This window comes from Chrysemys picta, chromosome 4 (genome assembly GCF_011386835.1).
Source record: "Chrysemys picta bellii isolate R12L10 chromosome 4, ASM1138683v2, whole genome shotgun sequence".
Classification (NCBI taxonomy): domain Eukaryota; kingdom Metazoa; phylum Chordata; order Testudines; family Emydidae; genus Chrysemys; species Chrysemys picta.
The window spans coordinates 39,559,762-39,584,394 of NC_088794.1; the positions used below are offsets into that span (position 1 = coordinate 39,559,762).

At 42.4% G+C, this 24,633-nt stretch overlaps 1 protein-coding gene and 1 long non-coding RNA gene across 6 annotated transcripts in view; one reads left to right on the forward strand and one right to left on the reverse strand.

The window, feature by feature from the left end:
* OSBPL5 (oxysterol binding protein like 5) overlaps positions 1-24,633 on the reverse strand; it is a 231,479-nt gene that overhangs the window by 140,391 nt on the left and 66,455 nt on the right. The window contains exon 2 of one of the 5 annotated variants that reach the window (XM_042858786.2): positions 10,722-11,116. The exons of the other annotated variants lie outside the window; for them this stretch is intronic. The gene's annotated coding sequence lies outside the window, so the exon portion shown is untranslated. The remainder of the gene's footprint in view (positions 1-10,721; positions 11,117-24,633) is intronic. 5 annotated transcript variants of the gene reach the window in all.
* LOC112059036 (uncharacterized) lies at positions 972-10,723 on the forward strand. Its single transcript, XR_010600953.1, has 3 exons — positions 972-1,069; positions 6,904-7,445; positions 9,222-10,723. It is a non-coding gene; the product is annotated as an uncharacterized LOC112059036 (long non-coding RNA).

A 24,633-nucleotide genomic window follows, 5' to 3' on the forward strand; every position in this document is an offset into this window, starting at 1 on the left:
GCACAGTCACAAACACCCCAACTCAGTAAGGTACATAAAAATACTGCAAAATGTACATCTGCACATCCATATACTCTCACCATCCCTTGTAGAACAATCTGAAATGTTAGCCATCATCTTCCTCATCACCTTTACCTTTTCCTTCATTACCAGTGGCCATCATTCTGGCACATCCCACGGACTACATCTCCTTTTCCCCCCTCCCTAGGCTGGGATGCAACTTTTATAATATGTTACACGGGTGCCGCTATGTTTGATGCATATTCTGTAAGGGATTTTTTCCTTTTCCTTATTTGAATTTTCTTACCTTGCTAATGTTGGAGTGTTTTTCTTCTGTAGTTTAATATATCAATGATTTCAACTTATTAAAATGTATGCCATGGCCCTCTTGTGATTAGGTAGCTCATATACCTGTTATATACGTTAATTTGTTGCCATGACACTTTTGTGGTTGAATCATGCACCTGTGGTCAAAACTTCCCCTTAAACACTTTATTTTTGGCTTCCCAATACTTGGGGTTTCCTTTGGCTATTTATCTGTGGTTTATTTGTTTGAAGGTCATAGGCCTCAAGCCTTAAGCTAACTTGCTGAAGCTAATGTCTTACATGACACAGGCCTGTAGGTTTCTTGCATTACTGCTGGATATAATGCAAAGCAGAATATAACGCAAAGCAGTAAATACAATAAAGGCAAACTAGCCCACTGGGCTACAAATCTTTCCTTGTAATTCATCTATAAGGAACAAGGCAAATCCCTGCAACAGTGAAAAAAAATATGGGGGTGTGATAAATGAAGGGGGGGGGTTTAGCTCCCTTTGATGGACACCCAGCCAGTCAGTTAGCTGTAAAATCCCTCTTGGTGTAGCTGTTCTCTGCTTGCTTTACCTGTAAAGAGTTTAAAAAGTCCCCCAGGTAAAGAAAAGGGCACCTGACCAAAAGAGCCAATGGGAAGGCTAGAACTTTTTAAATTTGGGACAGAAAGTTTCCCTTTGTCTGCTGTTCTCTCTGGGCTGCAGGGAAACGGAGCAGCAATGCTATAAGCAGGAATGCCGTGTAAGGTTTGAACCAGGTATGAAAAATTATCTTCCAATACCTAGAAGGAATCATTTGGATAGGGAACGTTTAGATAAACGTGATCAGGTTTATTTCTTTATTTTAGCTTATGGATCTCCTATGTGCTAAACCCAGATGCTTTTGTTTGCTTGTAACCTTTAAACTAAACCCCCAAGAAAGCTATTTTGGGTGCTTAATTTTTGGAATTGCTCTTTTAAAATCTAGCAAAAGCCTAAATTCCAGATTATTTTCTTCCCTTTTGTTTTTAATAAAATTTACCCTTTTTAGGAACAGGATTGGATTTTTGGTGTCATAGAATCTCAGGGTTGGAAGGGACCTCAGGAGGTCATCTAGTCCAACCCCCTGCTCAAAGCAGGACCAAGAGGTTTGTGCATGTTGCTTGATTAGCTGGTCGCAACAGCTAATTTTCTTTTTCTTTCTCAGCTCTTCCCTGGTGTGTGTGTGTGTGTGTGTGTGTGTGTGTGTGTGTGTGTGTGTGTGTGTGTGTGTGTGTGTGTGTGTAAGGGCTTGAGGGTACCCTACAGGGAGGAATTCCCAAGTGTTCCTTCCTGAGTCCAAGGGGTTCTTTGCATTTGGGTGGTGGCCGCGTTTACCAAGCCAATGTCAGAGAAAAGCTGTAACCTTGGGAGTTTAATACAAGCCTGGAGTGGCAAGTATTAATTTTTAGAATCCTTGCGGACCCCCACCTTCTGCACTCGAAGTGCCAGAGTGGGGATTCAGCCCTGACGGGGTGAGGGGGAAAAAAGAAAATATAAAAGGGAAAGAAGAAAATAGAAAGGACTGAAGAAAGCATATAGTCTGAAGGGAGATTTAAGGAAAGACATAGGAAAGGCTATGTGCATGTGTAACCCGCACACCTTCTGAGTGTGGTGTTTTGTCCCATCTAGTGGCACGGAGACCACTTAAAGAGAAAGATAAAATGAATCTGCTCCACAGCCTTAGCTAATAGCTTTTAGCTCCTGCGGTAGAGGCTCATGCACTAAGCTCTAGAGGTCTTTGGTTCAATCCTGCCTGCTGACAACCGGGGTCTGTCGGTGTTACACATGCAGTGACTCTGTGGGCAAGATAATTCACCGCAGAATGGAGTCATAGAGAACAATCTTTCTTCTCTCTCATGATGTACCTATGCAAGGATCACTGTCACTTTTCAGGAGCCATTCTGCCCATTTCCTTGAGTGTGTATATAGGAGGGCTTTCTGTTCCCTTCCTGAGTATTAGTCTCTCCGAAGATCCTTCAACCTTCAGATCTGCAAGGCTTCAAACCATAGAATCACAGAAAGGTGGGTCTGGAAGGGACCTAAAGAAGTCATCTAGTCGACCCCCTGCACTGAGGCAGGACCAACCGTAGGCAGACAATCCCTGACAGGTGTTTGTCAAACCTAATCTTAAAAACCAATGACAGGCATTCCACAACCTTCCTTGGAAGACTATTCCAGAGTTTAACTACTCTGACAGTTAATTTCTCCCCCTAATTTCTAACCTAAATTTCACTTGCAGCCGATTAAGCCCATTACTTTGTGCCCTACCTTCAGTAGACATGTGGAACAATTGATCACTGTCCTCTTTATAACAAACCTTAACAGATTTGAAGACTAGCAGGTTTCCCCTCAGTCTTCTTTTCTCAAGACTAAACATGCCCAGTTTTTTTAACCTTTCCTCATAGGTCAGGTTTTCTAAAGTTTTTACCATGTTTTTGGTTCTCTTCTGGACCCTCTCCAGTTTGTTCACATTTTTCTTAGAGTGTGGCACCCAAACCTGGACAATACTCCAGCTGAGCCTCACCAATGCTGAGTAGAGCAAGACAGTTACCTCCCATGTCTTACATATGACATTCCTGTGAATACACCCAGTATACTAGTCTTTTTTCCAACTGCATCACATTGTTGGCTCAGATTCAATTGGTGATCCAGAGACGACATGCACACAAAGAGCTCATATTGGAGGGGCATGTAGGTATGGAGCATACCACGCACAAGTTTCCATCATGTGTCTAGAATCTCAGCTTTCTTTCTTTCTTTTTTTTTAAGTAAGTTTCTAGCTATGATGGATTTGTCTACACTTACAAGTTAAATCAGCATAGCTACATCAGTCATACACATCCCTGACTGAAAAAGCTGTGCTGACAAAATCCCCAGTGTAGATGCAGGTATATCAACGGAAGAGTGCTTCTGTCCATTTAGCCAACATCATTCAGGGAGGTGGTGTTCCTACATATAACCTATGACTCTGGAGAACACTAAGAGAGCACAAACTGATGCTGTGACATCTGTCTGAGTTTGTAAAAAGCCCAGAGAGTTCTGAATTGCCACCTTCATCACAGTGAGTTTATTACTTTTATGCCCAATGACGATAAATTAATTGTCATCATTGTTAACTACTTCACTGCTGATGGAAGCAAGCAAGAAAGAAGAGAGACTATCCTATTACGAAGATCTGCACAATCCACTGTGTGGCACCTCATTTTGGCAACTCAAGTAGGAAACACTTGGTTCATAGGAGAAACATAGAAACTTATCATTCCTTTCCCCCCAGTTTGAGCCTTCTGGATGAGTATGCAGCTGCATTTCTGAGTTCCCCTCCTTTGGACATCAGCAAGAGACAAGAGAAGGGTAATGAAAAAGTAAGGTGGAATATGTACTCATGAATATTTCCAGGGTAAGTGAAAAGCTGTAGAGCAGCATGATGACATAGAGAGCACTAGAACTAATAGGACCCCCTGAACTGACGTTACAGTGATTCAGCAAAAATAACACTGCATCTCTTTGCAGGATTCTGCTTTTGACATTTACAGTATATCATTTAAAAAAAGTAGTTTCTTGGCTCACAAAACCTTCAGGCAAACTACAGAAAAGTAGATTAATCTGTAGCCGGATTTATAGATTATATATGTATTGTTTACTTAAGAATCCCGTTATCACTTCGAGGGTTGACTAGGTTTGTGTTCCAAGATCAGGCCCAGTATTATTTAAATTATTATATAGTTGGGAACCCCGATACGCCCAGTTGCAACACTTGCACTATAGGAACTTGTTTATATTTACAAATAGTTTATTAACACATTTAGCACAGTCACAAACACCCCAACTCAGTAAGGTACATAAAAATACTGCAAAATGTACATCTGCACATCCATATACTCTCACCATCCCTTGTAGAACAATCTGAAATGTTAGCCATCATCTTCCTCATCACCTTTACCTTTTCCTTCATTACCAGTGGCCATCATTCTGGCACATCCCACGGACTACATCTCCTTTTCCCCCCTCCCTAGGCTGGGATGCAACTTTTATAATATGTTACACGGGTGCCGTTATGTTTGATGCATATTCTGTAAGGGATTTTTTCCTTTTCCTTATTTGAATTTTCTTACCTTGCTAATGTTGGAGTGTTTTTCTTCTGTAGTTTAATATATCAATGATTTCAACTTATTAAAATGTATGCCATGGCCCTCTTGTGATTAGGTAGCTCATATACCTGTTATATACGTTAATTTGTTGCCATGACACTTTTGTGGTTGAATCATGCACCTGTGGTCAAAACTTCCCCTTAAACACTTTATTTTTGGCTTCCCAATACTTGGGGTTTCCTTTGGCTATTTATCTGTGGTTTATTTGTTTGAAGGTCATAGGCCTCAAGCCTTAAGCTAACTTGCTGAAGCTAATGTCTTACATGACACAGGCCTGTAGGTTTCTTGCATTACTGCTGGATATAATGCAAAGCAGAATATAACGCAAAGCAGTAAATACAATAAAGGCAAACTAGCCCACTGGGCTACAAATCTTTCCTTGTAATTCATCTATAAGGAACAAGGCAAATCCCTGCAACAGTGAAAAAAAAGTATTCAGTGAATTTTGCAAAGGTCCCAGCCATACCAAGTTTGATAGAAACCTGTCAGTTGAGCTACACTGAGAAAAGGTGCAAGCACCATTTGCCAAGCAGTTTGGAAGTTATTTTCTAGAGGACAGTTTTCCAAGCATCAAGTGGGTCAGACAGTTATAGTGCATAACGTGCACATATCTTAGGAGCAAACACCAATGTCATAGCTTTCAACACAGACCCACTAATGTATTATTATTATTATACCTTCAAAAATAGTAAAATAGATATTATTCATTATCTCCCTTAGCAATATATACACAGATCCCTTCAGAAAGCAAGTGTTTTTACATCTTACCCTGCTTTTAATGCATCAGACACTGGAAGTGGGTCCAAATTTCCCCCTGCCTGGGGTTTCCCTTTAAGAATAAAATGTAAGCGTAAGCTTTTGTTTGAATGTGGCTGTTCCTAAGGTTTTCCCCGTAGAACATGTTCCCTCTATCTCAGAGATAGGCTTGAATGTTGGAATAAGAGAACTTACCTGAACCAATATCAGAGTAAGTCAGCAAAAATAATCCTGCATCTCCATGGAGGGTTCTAGCAACTGCCTCCGCAATTACACGACCACATCTGCAATCAGCCAAAAGGCCTTATTATTATCAATTGTTATTTTTGTTTATTATTCTTTGTATGGTGGGTGGATGTTGTATTTGTATTGCTGGCTCTTCTGTAAATACCTGCTGGCTTCTCCAGTTGTCATACACCAGCCTATTTGCTTTTGCATCATATCAGGGTTATATTGAGACACCTGGCATCATGTGATTGGACACAATCTGACCGGAAAAGGTTTGAAAAACTCCCACTTGTTGCACAGATTTCTCATGAATAACCGCTGTTCAAAACTACAGGCGAGTAAGATAATAATAACTGTAATAAATAATAATAATAAGCTAGCATTCCTATGATATTTTACATCTACAAAGCACTGTGCAAACAAGAAGTAAAGTGAGCATATAAACATCATTCCATATGCTTGTCAGTACACGGTTTGATGAAACCATAGTACCTGTTGAGACAAGAAGATCTTTCATCAAATCAGAAATTTCAGCAATCTCAGAGACTCTTGCCTGGGGAGGCTGCTGAAACCCATGTGGGAGGCTATGTTCACAAGGAAAGCTGCACGAAAGAACATCTCCTAGAGTCTAATGACTGCCCCTTGACAGGAAACTATACAAACATGATCCTTAGTCTAGGGGTTCAGAGCCTGTACCTATTTACTCAACAACAGAGTACAGAAGAGGGCATGTGAAGACTCTGGGTATGTCTACACTGCAATCAGAGGGGTGAGTGCAGCACTTGTAGACATATCCAAGCTAGCGTTTATCTACCTAGCTCAAATAACAATAGCAGTGAAGCTGTGATGGTGCAGGAAACTGCACAGGCTAGATGCTTGAATACATATCCAGAGTCCTGGGTGGGCTTGTACATCCCGTGCGGCCACCTGTGCTGCTGCACTGCAGTCACACCTCTGCCTGCACTGCAGACCTACCCTCAGACATTTGCAAATTATTACCCCGCTTGCATTTGGTTATTAATAAATTATGCAGTTGTCCAAGGTTCAGAAAATAAAAAGGCACAATCCCCAACCATACTTGAAGTAGTTATACTTTGGGCTGTAACGGCCCTGCCCCTCCACACCTGAAAATCATGGCAGGACTGGAGGAGGAGTTAAAAGAGAGGGAACTCCTCTCAGACCTGGGCAACCTAGGGAACAGGCTGTTGAGCCTCTCCAGCCCTGAAGAGAAGAGTGACAGACTGCAGAGCCCCTCCTCGCAGATACATGGTGCAGGACCACTGAGCAGAGGCGGAAAGAGGACTGATACTTATACTGGAACCTCAGTGGCCTCTAAAGTGGACAGTGATATTCCCAGGGTTTTTCCCTGCAGGTTTTTTCTTTTCCTTTCTTTTGTTTCACCCCATTTACTTACCGTGGGCTGTTCTGTGGTTTTGCAGGGGACCCCGAGAAGGGACGAGACTCCAGAGGCCTCAGCCAGAGGATGGAGCGCCAGCCCTCTACAACACCTGCTAGAGTGGGGGATAATTGGACTCAGATGTGTGTACTCACCATGTAACTCCTAGAGGGGGCACTCTATCATGGACAGCTTTGCGACAAGGTGCTCAAAGTACAATGCGGATTTCTCACCACTGCAGCCCCTACTAGCACCCCCTGGGGCATCAGCTACTCTCATGTGGGAAGGAATAGAAATGTTTCTGTGCAGTGGACATGCTCCCTCGGAGTGTCAGGAAACTCCTGTGGATCCTGTGTGATGACATTAGGCAATAGAGGCTCTATTTAGTCTGGGAACTAGAAAGCCAGAGAGCACTACAGGGTCCCGTCTGTGTCCAGCAGCCTCAATAGAGAATTCCCTTTTATATTAATTCCAACAGATTTCTGTCACTTCTCTACCATGATGGACCCTACAGATGGGAGTACTGCACATGAAGGGACTTCTGGATTGGGAGTCGAAGTATACCACCACCAGCCAGCTCCTCTGGTAGGCTCTCATCTTTTCACCCAGCCCTCAGGTTGCTTCAGGCCCCTGCTGGTGGGGTCCCTAGAAAGCCAAATCTCTACCTGGGGCAGACCCATGTAAAACATTTCTTCCCCACTCGACCTATTTCTCCAGGAGAGGAGACTGGGTAGGGTTACCATATTTAGTGCCTCCGAAAGGAGGACACTCCACGGGGCCCCGGCCCCGCCCCCAGCCCCGCGTTTCCAGCCTGGGTCGGCTCGGGCCCTGGGGTGCCGGCCCCGGGCCCGGCCGAGCACCCCCGGCCCGCCCAGCACTGCCGGTCCCCGGCCCGGCCCCCGGGCCCCCGGCCGAGCACCCCCGGCCCCCGGCACCGCACCGCCGGTCCCCAGCCCGGCCCTCGGCACCGCACCGCTGTCCCGGCACCGCCGGCCCGGCCCCCGAGCCCCCGGCCCGGCCCCCGAGCCCCCGGCCCCCCGGCCCGGCCCCGCTCCGCCGGCCCGGCCCCCGGGCCCCCGGGCCCCCGAGCCCCCGGCCCGGCACCGCACCGCCGGCCCGGCCCCCGAGCACCCGCATGGCCGGCCCCGCATGTCCCGATTTTCCCGGACATGTCCGGCTTTTGGGGATTTCCCCCCAGACGGGGATTTGGAGCCCAAAAAGCCGGACATGTCTGGGAAAATCCGGACATATGGTAACCCTAAGACTGGGTCTACTCTTTTGCCTTCTGCTGACCTAAGTCGCATGAAAGGTGAAGGGAGAAAAAAGAGGTGAAGGTGCTACTCATTGCAATAGCACTCCTTAGACTAGTTGTCTTCTTGGTCACACACTCACTACATCCTCAGCTTGTACAAGCCATTTGTTGATGTGCAGTGTTAGCATTATGCCATTCTAGGGCAATGACAACCCGTACAGCAGCATCAGGTGACCATCAAGGCCACTGAAATCTACCAGTGCTCACATGCTTAATGTTAAGCAAACGCGCAGGTGTTTGCAGGATCAGGGCCATAGTCTCCCGTTCCCAAATCCGAGTTGCTGTGTGTGAGTTTATGAATCTTATAAAGATGGAGTGAGGAATGTAGTGATGTCAGAGCAGGGAAATATGGGCCTACTGACATGTGAAAGGAAAGGGGCTGGCAGCGTTTTTGGCCTTATCCACAGGGCCGGATTTACACCTTACGCGCCCCTAGGCATAGCATCTTCAGCGCCCCCCCTTCCTACAGCTGACCTTCATGTTGCACATACTTTTAGAGAGGTAAGTCGCCCTTAGAACGCTGGCGTCCCTAGGCACGTGCCTACTGTGTCTAATTGGAAATCCAGCCCTGCTTATCTATGAAGAATTAGGCCTTGATCCTGCAGTGGATAATGTGTGCGTGGGTGGCTGTGCCCAAGCAGAGCCTCGCTGGCTTTCATGGGGCTCCAGGCTGGTACAGCACTATACCCCACATGCTACCAGTTGCAGGATTGGGGCCCCACAGCTCAATATAATTCTTAAATCAACGCAGGATTTACAGTTCAACTAAAAACCACATGTAGCCATTTTCTGAATAACAATCAAGAAAATTTCATCCTGTACCATCCTGTATAGTTCTAAACTATAAGTATATTCAGAAATCTCACCTTGATGTAGATAGTTGAAGTGTTTTGATAGCACAAAGGAGAAATTTAAGGCCAGATCCTCAGCTGGTGTAGCTACACCAATGTATACCATCTGGAGATCTGGCCCTTAGATAGTAAGATGAGAAAGATATAGAAGTGGGTTGGTTTGTTTCAATTTGGCTTTCTCCACTCTTTCCTTGACAGACACACGAGAGACAGGTGGGAATTTTCAGTTCAAGGACATTGGCCCCACCACTCTCTGAAACCTTTCTGGAAGGTACAGAAGCAGAGCCAGACCATAACGATGCCACAAAAATACCTCTCAGGTAACTGCAGAGTTGCTAAAACAATCCAACCAGTGTGCTGCAGCAGCTAGCTGTGGTAGGTACAGCAAGGAGAACGAACAAACAAACAACATTCTTCGCACAATTTGGCAACTGGAGTCATTTCTCTTGGAGCCTATAGAGCATGAGAACTGTAAGGCAAAGCAGAATGATTGTGGCACCCCCAACAACTTAAGAAGATGGAGATCTTGTTATTAAGATACTAGACAAGGAGTCCTGGTTTAATTCTTGGGTGTGCCCTAGACTTCCTGCGTAACCTTGGACACTTTGTTTCTCTCTGTCTCAGTTCCCCAGGAATATGGGGAGAACAATACTTTTCTCCCAACCTTTGTCCATCTTGCCTATTGAGTTTGTAAGCTCTTCAAGGCAAGGATTGTCTCTCATTATGTGCATGTACAATACCTAGCATGATAAGGACCAAATCTTGGATGGGGCCTGTAGGTGCTACTGTAAGGTTAATAATAATAATAATAAATTGCCACTTTTGAACAGCCATGAAATTTCAATGGGAGTTTTCCCTGAGTAAGATCTGTTGCAAATCAGCAGTATTTGGCCCATTTAATTACTCTTATTAATCTGCTCTATTTTTCAAATATAAACTAAGCCTCTTTTCAAATGACTTGGTACCCTGTATTCTGATTCTCCATTCCACAACTCTGTGTGAAAGTCATTCCCCCGGTGGCACAGGACTCACCACCAGCAAGCAGCCCCGTCACTCAGGTTCCATGTAGACATCATAAAACTGTTTGACTAGCTTTAATTTCTAGGGCTCAGTCATGCTACTCCTGTTCCCACAAGTGGTGCTTACACCCACAGGATAGTTATGCCAATGCTCACAGGAGTAAGGGTTATACAAAGCTCCGGGGCTCTGGGCAGCTCCAGGTATGAAATTTCTCATGGATGAATGACAGTTCCTTCTCCTCCAATCTCCTCCACAAGCAGTGGCAGAGCTGAGACAAAGGGGCCCACCTACCTCCTTCCCTCCCCACCTCATGCCCTAGGAGAAAATAGGCTCAGCAGGCTCCTTGTTATTCCTCAGAAGTGACAGATGGGACAGCCCCCTCCTCACACACACAGGAACCCCATTTCCAGGGAAGGTGAGGGAAGCAGCTGGAGGAGATGCTTGGGGAAACTCAAGTTGTTGATGAGAAATTCCAGAGTCAGCTGCATGAGTGGTGGGATGCTGTGCTGTTAGGGAGATGGGATACCTGGTGGGTCCTGGGGTAACTCTGTGAGTGTGTGCAGTGGGTGCTTGAGAAGCTGAGTGCATGTGTGGTGAGACAGCTGGAGGATTTTGGGGCAGTTTGCTGGGTTGGGTGCCTGGGAGATTATGGCGCTGAAGCAAGTTTTTTCTACTCACCTTCTGTCCTGCCCACTCTTTCCTGATGCCCACCTGCCACTTCCTGATGGCTGTAAGTCACCAAGTGGAGCAGTGGGAGAGGAGGCAGAGAGGCCATCTGGTTTTGCTGCTCAGCAGTGGCCCCAAGAATCCAGAGGAATCCCTGCTGGGGAATCCCTGCTGACTTTCTTTAGCCCTGCTGGGTGCAAGAGAATCCACATGGGTTTCCAGGCACGAGTGTCACATGAGATGATTTTCTTAAGTTCTGAGCTCCCACAGCTCCACTTTAACCAGGGGGTGCTCTGGGTGTTCGGCCTCTAGGAAAATCAGTCTCCAAGTGGTTATTGAGGATATTTGGGGTTTGTTGTTCTTCTTTCAGCATAACCAAAAACAAGCAGTTCCTTAGTCAGGAGTTCCTGTGAAAAGGTGATGAATTTTTGGTTGGCTCAATGCAGAGGCACCTCTAAGAGTCCCCTGCCTGCCCTTAATCAGATCAATATATGTCAGCCCCTAGCAGCCTGCAGTCACTCTCACTAACAGTTTGGGAATGTTCTGCTGACCTAGGCAACCACAAGTCCTGTCTTTATGATGCATCTGGCCCTGGCTAGATGTGATACAACGATTTCTCATCTGAAAAGGAGAACCAGGGGAGCCTCATTAGCAAATGATGACACCCACCTCAGCCATCTCAGACATAATAAAATGAGAAGAAATCCACCAATGTTAGGTTTATGGAGAAATACAGCCACTGCTAGTTAGATGTGCTTCCTTTCCCACACAAAATGGTTCAGGGTTAAAACCAAAATTGAAACCAACTTCTGATTAGTCTGTACGTGGGTGTAGTCTCCCTGGCTTATAACATTAAATTAGACTTCTGACTTTGAGTCAGTGGTGGTTTGCTTGGATCCAGTCCATGTAGATTAAATCTTTACACCGATTTTGGAGACTCTTGTTGAAAGTCACTGTCTACGTACAGAATATTATTATTACTATTAATTTTATTTCTTAGTTTGATTAGGGCCTGTTTCGGTAGAGTACCATTGTACCAGCTTCTTTTATTCTACAAGGGATTTCTGCATTCTCCTGCCATATGCATGTTTACATCGGATGCTTTTCTTTATATGTTTTGTTATATTGTTTGCCATTCCAAAAATTAAAAAACAACTCGATCAAGGGCCTGATCCAAAGTAATCTTTTCATTGATTTAATCGAATCAAGCTCCACCCTCCAAAAGAACAGTGAAAATGACTGTTAAACACTGACTTTACTAATATAAAATACTGATTTAGTGAAATACATAGAAGCACTGTGCATTTTTTGCTTATAAATTACTCAATCAGCAAACTATATGGAAACAGGTCTTCAAGTAGACTGACTTGCCTGCAGGTCAGTAGGTCTTTTAGAAATTTAGGACAAGAAAACAATTGAGTTTCAAACTTTGATTTATGCACCCCGATATGGTTCCTTTTCTTGTACTTCTAGACTCAATGCCAGTGAACATATTTTCAAAAGCACATTGACCACTGTAAGAAAAAAGAGAATAGACACCACCATACAATGGTTCAAATTTATTGATTCTTGAGCCCACACCCAGTTCAGTAACATCAGCAGTTTTGGGCCCAGTCCTGCACAGTCTTTCCTCATGTGCGTAGTCTCACAGTAGTCAATAGGACTACTTGCATCAATAAAGACTGTTTACACCAATAAGGGTTTCCAGGATTGGGCCCTCGAACCTTAAGTCTTCAGTTAGTACAGTCTCAATGATGTATTTTTAGCTTTTAAAATAAGTGACTCTTCTAAATGCCGTAAAATATGCTTTTGAAATATCACAAAGGCAAAAATCACTCAAGCTTTGAATTTTTTGGTGACCACAGCACCACACACATACAAACAAAAAGAACCTGAATTCAACCCTACTTTTCTATTGATTGAGAAGCAAGCAGACTTGGGCATAGCTGCTTTGCGCTGTAACCCTTGCCGCATCTTACTGCTGCTTCCAAACTCTCCATTAACTGCACACATTCAGGACTCCACATTTTATAATGACAAAGGAACCAGCAGCTCAACAGTTAGCTGGACCTTCTTGTACTATTCTCAGCCCAAAGTTGGATTAAAAAAAAAAACAGCCAAACTTCATTGGGCTATTTTTAAAATTGCTTCTTGTAAGGACACTTATACTTTATAACCAGGGTCCCGCATACCCTACCATTTCCACCAAAAAGTTGTCTCAGATTTCACGCCTTTCTGCAGAACTGTGTTTCAGAAACCAAGCTTTCGTTTTTCAAAAAAATATGGGCCTTTATCTGCAATTGTTTGGGACAACCTGCATAACGCACTTGGTGACTTTGCTACTTGTGAATAGCGCAGCCATTCTAGTCTCACACTGATAATCACCACCATGAGTTCCATATCTAGTCTATCTATCAGACGACTCTGCAGTTTATTATTATATATGATACCACTTCGTATTTGATATATAGCTTCACACACACAACTTGGGGTGCAATACTGACCCCACTGAAGTCAATTGGAGTTTTGGCATTGACTTCAGTGGAGCCAGAATTTCACCCTTGCAGTCCAGTTCCTCTGGATGGATTTAATTAATTATTAGAGGCCTGATTCTCCTCTCACATCAGTTTTACAACAGTCTACCTCCATTGGCTTCACCGGAGTTACTCCTGATTTTGCACCAGGGACAATGAGTTCAGAATCAGGATCTAGAAGTATTATAATACATTTCCAGCCACTGAGATTACTATTCACTGCACTGTGCTATGCCACCATGGATGTATAATAAAAATAATAATGAAAAGAAGCTGAATGCCACATATGGAAAACCTTGCTGCTTCATGTCTGAAGAAATAACATGGGAGAGAGCAGGCAGCTTGGCAATATGTCATCCTTTCATTAGTATGCTAAACCTGGATGCTCAGGGTCCTACATGCGTCTAAAAATTAATTTCTTTCAAATATTACCCGTTCCTCACCTATAAATGAATTTGGCCATGGAAGCAGGATATGCACAATAGTGAACCATGTTTGCTGCTTGGCACAGAGTGCATTTGTGACTAGGCTTTGTTAACAATTTAGCCTATGTCGAAAAAGGAAACTTTCTAAATCAGAGTGATCTCAATTGCTAACTATAATAACAACAACGTTAAAAACAGTGGTCATCATATAACCACACCTGATACAACAACAGTAGCACAGCTCCACAATTGCAATTCTTAACGATCACGATCGTTCAGTTCTGTGCTAATTTATGTTGTCCTGAATTAGACAAACACTGACATTCTCCCCACTATGTATTAATGCATGCGACACATTTCCATTTCATTACAGAGCCAATCTGTCAGAAGTGCCATAGCCTACTAGCCTTCAAAAGAACTCCACTGCACATACACAGAGAAATACTGTGGTAACAGGATAAAGAAGTAATGATAATGACAGGTATATTGAGCAATTAGTGTAAAAGTATCAGACTAGAGAGGTGCAGGTTTGGTGATGCAGAGATAGATACCTAAGAGACTTCATGAAAAATGAGGGAATTACAGCCAGTATATCTTGCAGTTTTGAGAAACAAGGAGCCCTGCAGCCATGCAGGAGTGTAAGGAGACCTAGTGTGAAAATAACAAGAGTTATCAGAAGGCAATAGAGAAGGGTCAGAGCCCAGAAGGTGTATTGGACAATGATGGAGATGGATTCAGGAGAGTGGCCAAAGGAGTTTCACCACCTTGTCTAAACACCTTGTTAAAGCTAATAAATCACTTCTCTCTGGATGTCTCTGGCTTACTTACGGCCTGATCCCACAAACACTTTCTAACAGGCTTAGTGCTTACTACTGTGAGTGTGTTGTAAAAACTAAGTCCTTTAGAATGTTTGCAGGATCGGCCCTTTAGGCTCCAATTCAGGAGAGCATTTAAGCATCTGCATAAACTGATTGCTTTTTAAGAAAGCATTTAAACATATGTGCTTAAATCCCATTGACATCAGTGGAACTTAGCATGTGTCTAAAGTTAAGCATGTCCGTAAGTGCTTTCCTCAATAGGCATGTTTTCCTGAATTGGAGCCTTAGCGAGGAAATATTGCTTTGTGAAACATGTGCTTCATTATAGTGAAATGCCCAAATTATGTACTAAATGTCATTTAATACATACGTTGGTCCTGCCTCAGTGCGGGGGGGCTGGACTAGATGACCTCTCACAGCCCCTTCCAGCCCTACATTTCTGTGATTCTATTATTTATACTGAGAATGAATTCCTGTGGCTTGACTCTCCACCGCCTTGCACCTTGCCTAATTATTACCTCCATGCAAAGTGGATGTAAAAACGATACCAAATCTGAAAAGCAATGTTTTACACTCACTTTTTGCTCACTCTACAAAGATGTAAATGACTTGCACATGGAGAATCAGGCTCATTTTTCTACTACAGAAAGCAATCAAAGTTTATCCATAGCCTTTATACAGATAAATCATCATTAAACATACATTAAATACAACAAAGCAAAAGCAAACTCCATGGAGAATCTAGGTTAATACCACAACGTGAGACTTTGAATTACTGTAGCTTTATTTTCTTGGTTAAAAAATGCTTCAGTGACTTAGGAGGCTAAATGCCATTTTCAAAACTGTTGCAGGTTCTTAGGAGCCTAAACCTCATTGAAAATCAATGGGACTTAGCTCTTTACTGTTTAAATCACTTTTGAAAAATGGCACTTAGGCTTCTAGAATGCTGAAGGACTTTTGAAAATTGTACCCATAGATCTTATGCATGTCTATTTCCCATGATAAGAAAAAAAGTGGGCAAAAGCATTTTTGTTTCCTTTAATAAAAAAGTAAAACTAAGCAATGTCTGACTTTCATTTGAGTTTCCATTTATGTAAAGGCCAATATGAACCACTGAATGACATTTGAACACTACTGCTTACTCTATCAGTTTCAATCTGTTTCCATTGGACTCCAACAACTGGATAGGCTCCCTCTGGAGGCTAATTCAACACCAAATTCCTTGAAAAAAAAATACAAAAAAATATAAATCCAGCCATGGACTCAAATCTAGTGGACAGACTGTGGCAGAGATCAGTGAGAATCCAAAACCCCTTCCCTGCTAGCTATTCTGCATAGGCAGATCCTGTACTTTTGTGGAATCCCTTGCCCAATTTTAGACTCAGACCTATTGGATGGTTCTGAAATGTTTGGTTAATTACTTTACATTTTTGCACAATTCTGGACTTCTGGACTCTGACCAGAAACAGAGCCTCAAGGGGGCGAAATACTGCAAAAAAGCCTATTTTGCTAAGGTTTTTTAATCCATATTTAGCAATCTCCAGAGAATCTACAAAGCATCCAGACTTTGAAGTACTTGCCCAAACCCTTTTGAGGTTTATCCTTCAATATCCAAGACCTTATGTCTTTGAAGCCAACAGAGTGCATCAGTTATTTTGATGCCTTCTAACATGATACTGATATTTATGTACATTTTAGAGTTTTTTAAAAGTGAGTACTTAACAGACTATGTTAACAGTTTATTTTGTGGTCAGGGTTTTCAACCCAGCCTGTGTTGACCTGATGAATGGAACAGGCATTCATGTTACAGTGTTCTGCTTCTGAAGTATAATGCTTAAAGATCACACCATTCACTGATAATCTATAAGAGGCTGAACTATTGTTATTAAAACAGAAAGCCAGGCACTCCCATCAAAAGCAAACAGCCTTTTCTCTCCAACACCCTTATTTTTCATCAAGCTATATGCTTGTTTAGACAGACAAAAGCTGTGTAGAATATTTTAAAATGATGCCAGCACCACAACAGACCAAATGCTAGATCTCTCGTGCACCCGGCAGTGAGTAATCAAAGCCAGACACTCCTTAGTTTGTTTACTATTAAACAAAGCCTATAGCTTTCATATATTTTCAGATCCACAATGCTTTTCTCCGCCTCCCCCCCCCAAAATACCACCGACAAAAATAACCCATTAGAGATAGGTATTATTTAGAATATAATGGAAAGTAATTCAATAATGGGACCATGGTTGAAGGAAAGTCATTGGTGAGAGCTAAAAATCACGATAGCGTCCCTTTTAAGTAGTCATTGCTGGAAAAAACCCCACCAGGTATCTGTGGCACCGGGCACTGACCTGAATGGAACTACGCCTATTTACATCAGCCTAGGATCTGTCCCTTTGTGTTTAGTAATGAACGGGGGCTATTTGAGAGAGGACTGATGTTCTGTCCTGTCCATGGAGGTTTATACACTTTCTGTTGCTATAGACAGACAGATAGGGAGGTTGCCTAGGGAGGTTGTGGAATCTCCATCTCTGGAGATATTTAAGAGTAGGTTAGATAAATGTCTATCAGGGATGGTCTAGACAGTATTTGGTCCTGCCATGAGGGCAGGGGACTGGACTTGATGACCTCTCGAGGTCCCTTCCAGTCCTAGAGTCTATGAATCTATGAATCTATATCATCTGAGGGAGTATTTGTTTGGGTTTCTAATTCTAAACCAAAACAGGCAGTTCTTTAAAATAGAGAGCATTTCCCACAAAACATACCATTTAAAAAAAATGCAACATAGCACATATTACAAAGAGTTATGCTCTAAAGACATTCCTGCTATGAACTCTTCTGCCAAGAGAACCTTCCTGTGAGTCTGAGAAAATGATGTTAGAGACACCAGAGATGCTGTCAAGCCATTGAACTGGCTCTGCTAGTGGTCCAATGGGTCCATGAGAAGCAACAATTGACTGCGTGGCGAAGGCTGGCTCTTGGATTATTTACTCTTGTATTAAAGAGAGGAAATACATGAATTAATACGAAGGTGGAAGCTGGGTTGGAATTCTATAGCTAGGTGGCAGCTGCTGGGATAAGGGCAAGGAACACAGCATTCCTTTTTGAATTGCTTTGTTGCGAGTGGTGTACTTTTGCAGCTATGAGCAGAGCAAGCAGGAGTATGGTATTTTTAGATGTGCTATTGTAATATATGCCTGCTCGTGCTTTGGCATTGTGCAAGAGTGGGCAGATTTTTAATAGTGAGAGTCAAATGCGTTCGTTCGAAGCTTATCATCTTGCCAAACAGCTTGGGAGATCTCACTCATGAAAAAGAAGAAAATCTTCCAAGTTTACACTGGCAGCCGAAGCAGGGAGAACAGCAGCAGCTGTGAACCAAGGAAGCTGCCCATCTGACTCAAGTGGTAGAGGAAGCTTTAGGGAGGATCCATGCCAAAGTTCCAAACTCCCCGCAGGCTTTCCAGTGTATTAGGGAATTAAAGGTGGCTTCTGAGCTGCATACCTGTATTACAAACAGATACACAATGGCTGCTAATTGTCCACAAAGCAGTCTACTAGTCTGCATGTGTTAAGGTGGGTTCCATTCAAAACCAGGCTTCAATTCTAAATTAGTGATACTAAGAAGATAAAGAAAAGATAAAAAGTGTTCAGTGTCCAATCTCGTCTTTTTTTTTTTTTTTTTTTTCAGAAGGACCGTGAGCTTCCAAGGTATTAAAGTCAGTTGAAGATGCCATACCAAGCCCTCCTTCCCATGAAAAACTCCAGTCATTTCCAAATTATGTGAAATATATGTAGGTACAAGTAGGGTGACGAGATGTCCCGATTTTATTGGGACAGTCCCAATATTTGGGGCTTTTTCTTATATAGGTGCCAATTACACCCCACCCCCGTCCCGATTTTTCACACTTGCTATCTGGTCACCCTAGGTACAAGTGGGCTTAAGCCATGATCCAAAGCAATATGATGGTTAAGCCTATCAAAAGAACAGACAGTAAGTTGCTTTACTTTTACAGTAGGGTTATCATATAGAGAGATCTAAGACAGTTAGGCTACAGCCCTGCCAATGCTTGACTCATTTCATGGAAGTGTCAGGAATACCACGAGTTTTTATTACATTACCCAACTAAGGTATGCAAGGTTTTTATTGTGATAATAAATACTGCTAACTTCCCACCTTCCTCTCTCACCCCTCACCATCTGTGCTCAGTATACTTCCTTCAGAACTAGAATATACATTTCCTCCTTCTGGCATAATTCTTGATGGTTCACCCAAGGCTGGGTGGCTCAAAGATCAATAGATAGCAAACATCTGAAAGCATTTTTGGTAGCCTATTTTGGTAGCAGTACTGCCAGGCAGTAAAAGTATTGCTTCAAGGTATTGGTTCTTATCTCCAAGACACTCCTGGCCTGGCCCCAGGATATCTAAAAAAATGCCTAATGCTTTCTGGTGAAGTCTGTGGCTGATAACTCTGCTTCTCTAGCAGAAGAGAACTTTCTACAATGAGAGTAAATTTGTCTGTGCAGGAGACAGCAGTTTCTCAGGGGCCAGTCCAAGACAGTAGGAAAAAACCTCCCACAAGAACTAAACAAAAAAATCCCTACCAACCAAAACTGCACACACACTTCTTCCCTTGAGACAGGGATGAGAGAGACAACAAACCACACATGACAAATGATAATGATACTCACAATCCTTAATTCACTCCTGGAAGGCACTCAAATATTATGGTGATGAGTGTGGAATAAGAACTTGTAAAGAACAGAATAGAATATAACTACCTGGAAATGGCCCTGATTCCCAGAACCAATGGCTGAGTTTTAACTTTCACCCAAAAGCGCCACATTGCACAAACCTAGTTGACTTCAAGACTTTGGCTCTGAGGATTCTTTTAATATCTCATAGGTTCTTTTGAATTTGTTCGCCTGTTGATTTGGGTCAGTGGGTATGGCAGGGAAACTCCTCTTTCAAAGGGGTTCCCCCATTTTCTGACTGAAGTTTTTTTTGCTGGTGGGAGGCGATAAAGGAAGAATAGGAGCATCTGACACACTAACATAGTACCCTTTCCAAAGGGCTGGAAGGATAGCCTTGTGGTTAAGTCATTGGCTTAGTCCTCAGGAATCCTAGATTCAATTCCTCGTTCTATCAGTCTTTGACCTCCTTCATTTGTAAAATAGGGAAAAATAATCTTTCCTCCCACCCATTATCTGATTTGGGCAATGCAAATTGTAAGCTCTCCGGGGCAGGAACTTTTATTATGTGTATGTACAGCAGCTAGCACAATAGGCCCCCAATTTTGGTTGAGGCCTCCAGATGCTATTGCAACAGTATTACTACTAAAATAATCTTTAATATAGAGTATTGTTATTATGAGCTCTTCATCCACCCTCAGTGCTGGAGTTTCTTGCTCACAGTAAATAAGACTAGAGGCATAAGGAAGACAAGCAGGATTTGACTCTTAGGGTGGGAATTTCTAAGAACTGGATGCCCAAACCCCTTAGGTGGTTTTGGGAACTGGGAATCCAGTTCCTTTAGGCAGCTTTGAAAATACCACGCTTGGATTTCTATCCAAAAGGCATGAGACCTTCAGGCTAGCAAACACCAGTTGTCCAGGTGCCTTCTACTATTACATGTATTGGGAAAAACTAAATAAACTCATTGGAAGAGGTGAGAATAGGAACTCCTAAAAGCACACTCGCCCCTTTGTAGTTGTAAGCACAAGATACATCTTCTCCCTTAAAAACACCAGGATCAGTTCCACTATTTGTTCTTCACCACACAATGACCTCTCTCTTCTAACTCAGGATGGGAATCAGATTGACTGTCATCTAAATGTCAGCTTCTTGAAACCCCCTCATTGCCAGCTTTAAACAACTACTGTTATAAAAATCATTCCAAAGATCTTTCTTCTAGGCCCACTTAAAACTCTCAAAGTCCTGACTCAAATCTTAAAGGCTATTAGCTCAGGATTCAAAATCTGATTCCTGGAGGATTAAATCCTGACTTAACTTAGTTTTATTCACTGACTTGTTTCCTCAGAATGTCTGCCTGTAGGATAACTTTGTGCAAGTTCCTCAGGAGAGTAAGTACTTTGTTCACAGCCTCTTTTCCACCATCATAGTCCGAAGCTCAAGAAGCTGCAGCAGGTGAAATAAGTAAACTTGGAAAGACAATCCATGACAAACAAACCCACTCCTTTTATGAAAAGTGTTAAAGTCACTAGAGATGACGAGGTGGGAAGATTTTGTTAAATCAAAAACTGATCCACAATGAGGTACTCGCAGGATTGCTTTTCAGCCTATATCCCACCAAAGTAATATAGACCTGTGAGGTTGAGCTTGCTCATTTTTCTGAGGTTCAATCTAGGTCAGGCCTTCTCGGTGGCAGGCTGTCCTCAGTGAAACTCCCTTCCCTCAGTGTGATGATTGGATTCCCTTGTGTGGCTATTTTGAGAACTGAAGTCCTAGCATGAGTCATTTTGTTCATGACCATTTATCTTCTCTTGTTTCTGCCTATTCTTCTGCACAGACGGGAAAGGGCGGGGACAGTTGATGTTGAGAACCCTGTAACTCAGCCACTGAACCTGGTTTATGATTCTTTATTTATTTTATGTATGGCATCTGGTGCCTTTTTGGTGACAGATGCATGGTAAATAATTGACATAAACTCACAGAATATGTAAGACTGGAAAGCTAAAGCAACTGCTGACAGTGAAAGCAGAGACCACTCCCATAGGTGCATAAATCTAGCAGAAAATGAGGGAAGAATGAAGTCCTCGATACTTTGACAAAAAACATGATAATAGAAAGAGGCCAGTGATTTGTGAAATGTTGATCAGAATAACATTAACATATTTAATTAACATACCACCTGAGTTCATAACCTATCATAAGATACAAATGGCAATAAGTTAGGGGTCATTTGCTGAAAAGGACCTGAATGGAGCCAGGCTGTTCTCAGTGGTGGCAGATGACAGAAAAAGAAGCAATGGTCTCAAGTTGCAGTGGGGGAGTCTAGGTTGGATTTTAGGAAAAACTATTTTATTAAGAGGGTGGTGAAGCATTAGAATAGGTTACCTAGGGAGGTGGTGGAATCTCCATCCTTAGAGGTTTTTAAGGCTCGGCTTGACAAAGCCCTGACTGGGATGATTTAGTTGAGGTTGGTCCTGCTTTGAGCGGGGGGTTGGACTATATGATCTCCTGAGGTCTCTACCAACCCTAATCTTCTATGATTCTATGATTAGAACAGGCCACCTAACAAATGCCACAGTACAGTGAGGATGGGGGCAGTGATATGGGGTGGGGGCAAGTTCCTGAATATTTTCCAAACTAAAAATAAAAAAGTATAAATTTAGAAAGTCTAAGTTTTGAGCAAAATATGAAGCTGGTTCTGATTTTTATCTCAACTACTTTGCTCACACCCAATGTATGCTGACTAACCAACAGAAATTAGAAATGGAAAAGACCTATTAGATCATCTCATCCACCCTCTACCAGAGTAACATGGTTCTTTGGAGTATATTTTATAGTGCTTTGTGCAGTCTAGTTTTAAGCATCCCATGTACTGGGGATTCTATCAATGCCTTTGAGAGAGAATTCCTCAGGCTTACCCATCTCTCTGGGAATTCTTCCTGAAATTCAGTCTAGAGATTCCTTTTCTTAATTTCATTGTATTATTCCTAGTTATATCGTAGGCATCACCGTCAATAATTCTCTCCATCCTTGGTTTTTACACCCATCATATATTTGCAAGTCACTGATATATTTCATGAATTATTTAACAAAATTTGAACCACCGCTCATAAAAATAAGCAGTCTTGAAGTTTAGTCTAATTTGACATATAATTGAAACTGGTGATTTCAAAACACGGGAGCCAGTTCCCACTCCCACTGAAGTCAACGGCAAAACTCGAATTGACTTCAAAAAGAGCAGGATCCAGCCCCAGGTAATCAAATGTGAGTGACCATGTGATTTCAATCCACAATGATACCTACTCACTGTAAGACAGGAAATTATCCTATTCTTGCAATGCCGTCTTGCGGTAAGAAGACTTTATTTACCACAAGACAAAATACTCTCATTTTCAAGTCAGCAAAGCCTTACTCACAAAAGTAGTCACTTTGAAGTTAATGAAGCTACTCATTTGAGCAATGGTTTGCAGCATTGGACCCCTGCTTTGTACTCCCTCACATGCCATTATAGCTTTGTACAAAACTGATTTAAAAATAAAAAATAGAATTTATAGATATCTCTGGTTTGTCAGAAAAAATATATACCGAAGGGAAGAGCTGTGTGGTATTTTAGAATTGTCTACAACAAGCTAAAAATATACAAGAATGAGAATGTTTACCACTATGGTTATACACATATACAGTGTCATAAAATGCAAAATACTGGGTGGGGGATTGAGTGTCACAATTTTTCTTTTCTTATGGAGAAAGATTCTTGCAATGCTACAGAACATTCATCAGTAAGGTACAGTAAAAAGAGGGGTAGGTTTTAGCTTATGAACATGTATTACAATAAATTTTGACATACTAGAGGTAAACAACAGACAAACCTTGACTGAAAAAAAATCTCTCCCTTGCAACTTCTTAATGCCGATTCACAGGCAACAGTACAGTTACTCTAGGAACCCATATGAGATAGGAAATTACCCTGCCATGAGCCACTCCAGATGGAGGTGAACTATTGAGGAATAATGGAAATCCAGGTTGGAAATATTCAAATTCTTAGTGCTCCCATTAGCTGCTGCATCCTGGCTGGTAGGTGAAAAACCTCACTGATGTGGACTGGCAAAGGGAGTGAAGCTAAAGTGTTTATATTATCCCATCTCCTTTACTTTTTAGCTCCAGCTGACACCTCATTTGCCTTTTACTTTTCAGTCATGGGAGTTGGAGCTGCTCAGCACCTCTCAGGATTTAGTAGTCCCTAATCCCAAATGTTGATATTATGAAGCATAGGGTGTCAATGAAAGGTTTTTGCATTAGTTTCATAGGAATTAGGTTCAAAGAATAAAACCAATTAAGTGCTGGCTGTACGATCTCCACAGAGAGAGCTACAACTTTATGATCCTAACTTCTGCCAGCTCAAACAGCATGCTACTCTTAATACCCTCCTCTCCGTCTGGAATTGTTATCAATAACACTCCAGTTACTGAGCTGGCAAAGGCTCCTCTTTGATCCTGAGACATCTGTGAGCTTCACTGAGTATCTGGTCCCCAGCAAATCCACCATAAGGAGGCTTTCAAGATGAAAAAAAGGGTTTCCCTCCTCCTCTCCCACCTCACCTCACCACACCTCACCGTCCTTAGATGACATTCATACAAATCAGGACTCTAACTTCAAAGTCACATATCTTCCTGGCGTTTTACTGAGTCAGTGCACCAAGTTTGCTTGATGAATGTGGAGTATTCATAAACAGGAGTAACTTTGCTTGTAGAAAAAGATCAAAATGTACAACTTAGTCTAATGTCGTGGCAGCTGACTAACTTGGGCCTTTCTGTTAAAGCAAATCAGGTAATAATTATAAGCCACACAGGACACAGTCTAAACTCAAATACCATGTTTATTTGTCTAGTCTTAAGAGCGGAGCTTCAACTGTCTTAATTTACTCTCAGCACAGGACTTAGTCTTTCCTCAGAGCCAAGGCTGGAAATGTATTTAAAGGAAACTAGGAAGTAAGAGTCTGTCGGGGTGAACATATCTCAGCATCTTTGCAAATGATCAGCAGGCAGAACTTCAGCTAATATAAGTTGTCACTATGACAACGTATACCAGCTGAGGATATGCCTTTAGATCTCTTTCCCAACAGCATTTAAATACACACAGCTAAGCTAATAACATGGGGCCAGATCTTCAGCTGATGTAAACTGGCATAACTTTATTGAAGTCAATGTTGATTTATGCCAGAAGATCTGAAGGATGCTTAGCTGACATTGGTTGAATATGTCCTGTGATTCCACAGAAAACACACAGAAAAAACAATGATTTCGTAAAACAGACCAGATTATGATAACCTCATTCCCATTCTCCATGAGTAGTCCCATTGATATCAAGGAGACTATATGACGAGTAAGGTGTCAATGTGAGCAAGGGTGACAAAATTTGCCTTTATTTCTGCATTTAAGAAAGAGGAAGTGTTCCATGA